Source organism: Sebastes umbrosus, chromosome 17 (genome assembly GCF_015220745.1).
Source record: "Sebastes umbrosus isolate fSebUmb1 chromosome 17, fSebUmb1.pri, whole genome shotgun sequence".
In the NCBI taxonomy this organism is placed as follows: Eukaryota; Metazoa; Chordata; class Actinopteri; order Perciformes; family Sebastidae; genus Sebastes; species Sebastes umbrosus.
The window spans coordinates 3,724,481-3,732,008 of NC_051285.1; the positions used below are offsets into that span (position 1 = coordinate 3,724,481).

A 7,528-nucleotide genomic window follows, 5' to 3' on the forward strand; every position below is an offset into this window, starting at 1 on the left:
ACTTTGTTAGGTTCAGGAAAAAAATAGTGGTTTGGGTTAAAATAAATGTTGGTTTGTTACGTAAAGTACAGAAGTTACATCAGAACACTAAGGCATAATAAGTCAACGTTGACTTGGTTGCACACGGGACACGAACAGCGATCACCTGGGTGAAAGTCCTGTGTTTGTTTGACCCATCCAACCTCCACTCCCACCTGCCTTACACCGACTTTCTAGCTCTTTATTCTGCGTCAGTTGCTCTGACCGTCTAATAATGATGCGGGTGGGTTTACATTGGAGTTAGTTGAAAGCCCGGTGCGTTGGTATCAGACGCCGATCAGATGTTTACATGCTGATGTATCCAGGTTTCTATCGGAGTGCTTCAACTATATAGCATATTCAGCTGTTTCTACACCTGGAGAAAGACTTATCAAAAGTCAAATAACACATGATGCAATGCAGCCGGTGTGTGTTCTACCTAAACTATGAGACTGGCAGGTGATATCTGGGAAGTAAGCAGAAAATGAAATGAAAAAAGTGTCCGGGATTGACAGATAATGAGGTCCATCAGTCCATACCCACCTCGTCCTGCCGTCTCCTCCTCCTCTCGCCTGAATCCCTGCATGCCTGTTTGTCACTTAAACGAAAGCTCACAGACTGACAGGCCGATATCCGAGTCTTTAAAACGAAAACTACCAGCAAATGAATTTTTCATCCTTTCTTATCAGTGACTGATGGGCCGCCGAGTCCCTCCCAAAAACCCTCTGTGTCCCCCCGGGCAACTCCTGCAGCCCGGGAACCAAGGTTTTCATCCTAAACGGTGGTAAATGGCTCGCCGCACAAATAATGCATAAACAGCTGTTTTGCCCAAGTAAGTTATCCTCTTAAAAGATTCAGAACCCTCTCTCTCTCTCAGTCTCCTGCTCTCTCTCACTCAGTTAATTCATCAATTTCTTATGATAGCAACAGTTCTGCTCGGCGCGGGTGTTTAAGTACCAATTAGAGGGGCGGGTTCCCCTCGGCCCGTTCTGCCACACCTCTCCTCCTCCTCTTACAACGCTTCTCTTCCTCTCTTGCCTCCGTTCCACTCCTCCTCTGTCCATTTTCTTGTCATTTTGTTGGAGGGGGTAACTCCCCAGCTGCAACCCGTCCCCTCTCCATCCACACCACACATCCGTCCTTCATGTCTACCAAATCTCTTCTCTCGTCTCAGAAGTCCAAATTATTAACTTTTTAGTACTTTAAATTATTTATCCCAGATAATCACTGATCAAAAGACAGAAAACACACATCAATCAGGAGAAACTTCTCCTCAGACCAGCACTAAGGGACAATTTGTTTTTACTTTTGATTAAAGTTGCCTGCTCTGCTTGACGCTTGGACAAACGCCACCTCACTTTGGCGTTCAGGTGGGTTGAAATCAAACTGTAACTTGTGCATGTAGTCATGTTTACACCGATCATCTGCCACAGGAATATACTGGTGGAAAACAGATGGTGGCTTCTTTTAGTGTGTCAGTCTTTAAAAGAAAATGTGTGTGCATGTCTGTCTGTGTGTCTAAAAATGTGTTTTTCGATTATGGGGGAGGATGAAGAGACTCTCTTTTTTTTCTCCTGATAGCAGTTCTGGAAGGATAGGAGGGGCAAAGCTCCATCTTCGATTTGTGAAGTGCTGCCACTTGGCCTCGGAGTCGTCTTCAGGCTGCGGCTCCTCCAGAGGAAGCTGAGATGGAGACTGTTGTGTCTCGTATCTCCGGAGCCTCTCAGATGTCACCGCCAAACGTCACACACTCACAAGAAAAACACCGCTGCCAACCGGAACACATGCAAACATATAACACGCGTGTGTGTGTGTGTGAGGTTCACAAGCTTCTCCATCAAGAACCGAAGTGAAATCAGAACCAGCAGAAACCTTTATTTCACAATCGTATTAATAAGTTAAAAACTGTTACAATGATAGTAGGCCACATTTTGATTTAGCCACCACATCTGGCATTTATAAGCACTCTATTAACATTTAATTAAGGCTGTCAAAGTGAACACGATAATAACACGTTGAGGCAAATTTGTTTTAACGCCACTAATTTCTTTAACGCATTAACACAACTTGCGGTTTTTAGGCCGTAGCGGGCTCAGTTTTAAAGCTAGAGTGAAGATACTGGCATCATATTAAACTAAAAAACCTAATGAATCCATTGGTATGTCATACTAGAGTTTAACATGTTATGATTTGAGCATATGTTTTATGCTAAATGCAGTACCTGTGAGGGTTTCTGGACAATATTTGTCATTGTTTTGTGTTGTTAGTTGAGTTATTAATATATACATACATTTGCATAAAGCAAGCATAATTGCCCTCTTCCATGTTGATAAGAAATATATAGAAATATCCCTTTAAGGTACATTTTGAAAAGATACAAAACATTTTTTGATTAATTTGAGATTAATTGCGATTAAATATTTCCGATTGAAAGCCCTAATTTAAATACAACAGCTTGTATTGAAAAGTACAACAGCTTCCTCCAGTGTGCCTGCCCTATAATACTAATCCCTCTCCCTCGGTCTGGCAAGACGGTTTTCAATTTCTCAAACTATCTTTATTGTTTTCATAATTATGTCAAATACTTACACCGCTATGATCTCAGTTCCTTACTGAAGGGTGGCTTGTGTGTTTTTCTACACAAACCCCGGCCCTGTTTCCCTTGCCGCCATCTCCTCTCCTCTTCTTTTCTCCAGCTGACACACACTTAAGAGACATCTCTACTCCGTTCGCCTGTTTTCTTCCCAGCAGCAGCCTGTGAGACAGAGCCCAGGGAAAACAAACCCCAGAATATAAAACCCATCTTTGAAACTGTCCCCAGATCGTGCGAGCCTTTCAAGTGCGCCATCTAGATTCATTTACTTCCTCTTTCATGTGAGAAATTTGGTTTCATCATGGCAATTAGCTCTCTGGTGTCCCGACCAATTATTCCATTAAATTAATGACTCTTCCAGGATAATAACTCGATTCCATCGTCCTTCTTCTGCAGCTCCAGTGTGCCGTTACACCTCATTTACAGGGATTTTCTACCATCTTGCCCTCATTAGCGGTTCAGATCACACACACTCGACACACACACACACACACACACTCACATACATGGCAAATCAACATCCAAGCTGTGTAAAGTAATTTGTCAAACATTGCCTTTAATGGGATACACGGAGGGATCTGTGACACAAATGGGCGCTTGTTCCTCCCTTTGTTGTCTCCGTTTCATGGCCACCACCACTGCGCTGCCACCCATCTTTTACTTTTACTTGCAATAAAACAGGAGAACAGAAAGTAAAATAAAGTGTTGAGGTGCGGAAGACGGGTAGATAGATGGGTGGTTGGGTGAAAAGGCGAGGAGTTTGGTGGTGTTGGAGGTGGTGGAGGGGTTAAATGAATCATTCATTAGGTCCTCAGAGAAAGGGAGAAAGAGAGAGAGCATGAAGGAGAGACAGAGCAGCAGGAAGAGGAGGAGGAGGAGGAGGAGGAGGAGGAGGAGGTTGTTCAAAGGGGAACGCCGTTGATTTTTCTGGCCCATCCACAGAAGCAGGAGGTCGGTCGCGGGGAACCCAGGGGAGCCCAGTCCGTCTCCAGTGGAGAGACAGGCGTTCGGTTTGGTATAGACCCCCCGCCCCCCTCCTGCGTGCCCCCAGGCTGATAGGGTCGGCCTCCAGATCTCTCTAATGAAGCCCCTGGCCTCTTCACCGCAGGCTGGGAATGCTGCAAAAAATGTCAAGTTATGAACGAGATTTTTTTAGCCGAGCCCATCGCAGAATCACTAGCAGCAGATTTGTCTTCTTTCTACTGTTCCTCTGAAACGCTTCCTCTCAAACCTTTTTGGTTTACGACCCCTTAATAGGTTCATTTAGCGATTCTAATCTATTACACTGTTTGTCAAATTCAGTGAATATCTCCTCACGGTCCGCTAGCGGTCCGTTCAGTGTTGTATGCTGAAAAAAACAATCCGGTGTTCATACACAGCCCTGGCTCTGTAAATGGGAAACAAACAAAGTGGCTCGTATTCCAGCCAGTCAGCAACAGGGGGCGTCGGTGCTGGTGTACAGGAGAGAGGAACGGCCGTGGATGTATAAAGAGGAAGGCAGTGGGAGCGAGAGCGACTGTAAATCTGGAGGGGATTTGTTTGGGTGTTGAGTTCAAATATCAACAATCTTTCTCCAGAATTGATGACTCCACCTTTACGGTGGAGTGTCCGGTTTAGACCCCTCATCACAGATTATAGATGTGGTGTAAACAGGTTTATCTAAAGTTTAGAAGTCTGGAAAGATTTGTATCAGATCAACGGTTTGTATGTTATCTTATGAAAAAGTTATTCCTCTTTCTTTTCCTACGAATGTCCACCAACCCGTGTCAATATCCGCTCGTTACATGCATACAGTCTTTTTTCAAAATAAACTTCTGTCTTCAGTTTAGGAAAAGATCATGGTTTGGTTTAAAATAACTACAGATGTGACATTACTTGAGTACGGAAGTTACGTGACAAATAAATCAACGTTGACTTCTGGTTTCACACAGGACAAGGACGCCGGTCTCCTGGGAGGAAGCCCAGTGATTTTTGAACCACCCTGACCTCCTCCCTATGCGAACTTTGTCTCTCTTTTTACTTCCTTGTTCACCATTACGTGGATTACCAATTATGAACTGATTTCATGGAATATCTACAAATCATTCCTATCATGTTAACCCTCTTGATGTCTTATAACAGCTACATGTTACCTTCTTATTTGGCCAACATTTATTTATAAAGCTCAACATCTCAAGTGTGTCTATACACTCAAATGCACACCTAGATAAAACAACCGCATTGCATAAGAAGGTCATAATATTCAGTTTTATTTTAGAGAGGTGTTAATTTGTGGTGCTCTTATTTCAATAGGATATTTAGCCTATACCCTCACTGATATAAATGGGGTGGACAAAACATTAAGATGCAATGGAGCATTCACATAATTCCTGCAAAGCAACTGTAATTGTCTCATTCTCTAGTGCAACTGAATCTGCAAAAACAGCTGGAGGAAACTGTAATAATTAAAATAAATTGTGCTTGTGTCAAAAAGGTAAGCGACTTGATAATGAAATCACTCGCTTGCAATTCTACCCCACATTTTTTGCAGCGTTTGGATCTTCATCCTCACCTTCATCTCTTCATCCCTCCCTGCATCGTCTCTCCAGCGATGCTCCGCTCTCCTTCCCACTGAGTCCCTCTGAGGAGCTGAAAACACACACATACACACACACACACACACACACACACGCACACACACACACACACACGCCGAACACACCCCTGTTCACCCACCATCTTTGATTTCTGCATTCCTAAGCAACCAGCCACCATCCAGGAGCCTTGAATCAGCCAAACAGCAGCCGCTTTATGCTAATAGTATTTCCTCATTACTATCAGGGCCGTCATTAATCCCATTAAAGCAGCTATTAATCAGAGCAGCAGGAGGTCACAGGGGCTGGGAGGGCTCTGCTGATCATGTTCAGGTTACTTTAAATATCTTTTAAAGGTGCAATTTGTAACGTGTTCGTCAGCAAAACACATGATTGTATATTACACGATAAGTGTGTTGTTTGTGAGGCCGTGTGTTCACCGTTTATATGATATTAAAGATGTTTTCAATGAATTTAAGAAACCTTTTCATTTTAAATCGACTGAGAGTTGGTTTTTATATACAGTTATTGCACAGTGTGTAATATGAATGTAAAATCTGGATAATAAAGGTGTATATAATATAGAGGTGTTAAGATTTCTTGATTCTATATGCACCGCGATGCGGACGTGAACGATTCTGCATCGATGAACTGACCATGCACTGTCACGCTAGTTTCTCTCCTCTCCTCTGCGTGGAGAGACGGCATTCGTCAGTCAGCTAACTGAAAATACGTGCATGGACGCTGAAATCAACCGTGGTGTCGTTCTGTAGGGAGATGCAGTGACTTAATGTTAAACCAAGTAAGAGTAGGAGAGCTATGAAGGAAAAGTTACTGACTAACTAATTAAAGTCTGCTAGCCGCTACGCTGTAAAATGCCATAGGCATACTGTATGGAGGTGCCTTAGAGCTACTATGTGAAAACTGCGGGTATATATACGCTGCACCTACTGTAGAAAGTGATGTACCGATTCTGGCTGCAAACATGATCAAATTGCTGCTTTTCTGGAGAGTTGTTGTGCATAAATGCTGTGAAATAGGACACTGTTGTGTCCTGACATAACAACAGGTTCTCATTACAACTTGTCACATACTGACGCTTTATCAGACCCCTCGGCGTCACTTTACAGTCGCAGTAAACATGCTTAGTGTTGTGAATTAAACAAAAACACTATAGTTTAAACTAGTTAGATTTAGAAACAACAACATGGTTGGGCTTAAAATTACTATGTATGAACTGTGAAAATGCGACTTGAAATTGTGAACACGGGACATGAACGAACAATGACAGTAAAACTTAACGCACGGGACACGAACAGCGGTCTCCTGGATGAACGCCTTGACGTGATGAGAAAAGGATTAAATCCTGTTTTGTTCAACGTGGATAAAATCAAAAAGATAAATTATGTTTTCTTTTTCTCATTCTGGAAATAATAAAAGAACATCAACTTCTACCAAATCTATGAGTGAAGCCTTTTTCTCACTGCAGCTTTGTGCTGCCGGCTGTTGTCTATTAATGGATGCTGGCGTTGATAAAGTCCATTGACTGACTTAATGTGCTATTGCATCAACTTTGCTGTAGTTAACGAGGGAGGGAGACGCACTTCTGCAGGCAAGAATCTTCAAAATCTTCCCTCTCTCATGGCTTCCCTCCCGTCTCTTTCTGATTTTTACCCTTATTGTAATTCCACATATGTACAGATATCCCCGGGACAGAAAAGCTGAGAAAGCTCTGATAGTGATTTTTCAAGCAATTTCCTTGCAGGGTTTTCAGCTCTCTTTCTCTCTTCTTCTCTTTCAAATCACTTCAGGGAGGCAGCCGAGCACCGCGGCGACTGTAGATTAGCAGCTAAATTAAAACTTGATTATTCCCTGGATATCCCCTGGATATATATTTACACAGTGGCATTTAACTTTTAAAACCAGCAGCTTTTTGTGAGTGCAATAGCTTGAGGCCGGGTCTACAAGGACTGAGTGTGCACGTGTATTAGTGTGTGTGTGTGAGACTCACACACAGACGTTACATACCAAAGCTAATTAAGCTAATCTAAACACTTTGAAAGTCCTTCTAATGAGGCTAATTATGTCTGCGGCTCATCATTAGCACTGCCGAGGCCTCGTTAAAGGAGGACACTTTGAGTAACTTGAAACAACATAATAGCGGCCAATGAGGCGCCATCTTATTGGGTTTTCTATGTCCATCTATCTGTCTGCCTGTTGTTGGTCCGTCTGGCTGACTGGATTCTTGTTAGTCATGTTTGTAAAATTGCCCTTAAATTTAAACTCTGGTTTATTAAGTCTTGGGTGTTTCTGTATCTTAGGTTATTCCAACACATTCTCATCC

General features: G+C 42.8%; 1 long non-coding RNA gene across 1 annotated transcript; it reads right to left on the bottom strand.

Moving 5' to 3' along the window:
* Nucleotides 1-3,147: 3,147 nt before the first annotated feature.
* On the bottom strand, nt 3,148-6,105 carry LOC119475242. Its single transcript, XR_005203746.1, has 2 exons — nt 5,163-6,105; nt 3,148-4,285 (listed from the first exon to the last, which is right to left on the bottom strand). It is a non-coding gene; the product is annotated as an uncharacterized LOC119475242 (long non-coding RNA).
* Between the last annotated feature and the right edge of the window lie 1,423 nt (nt 6,106-7,528).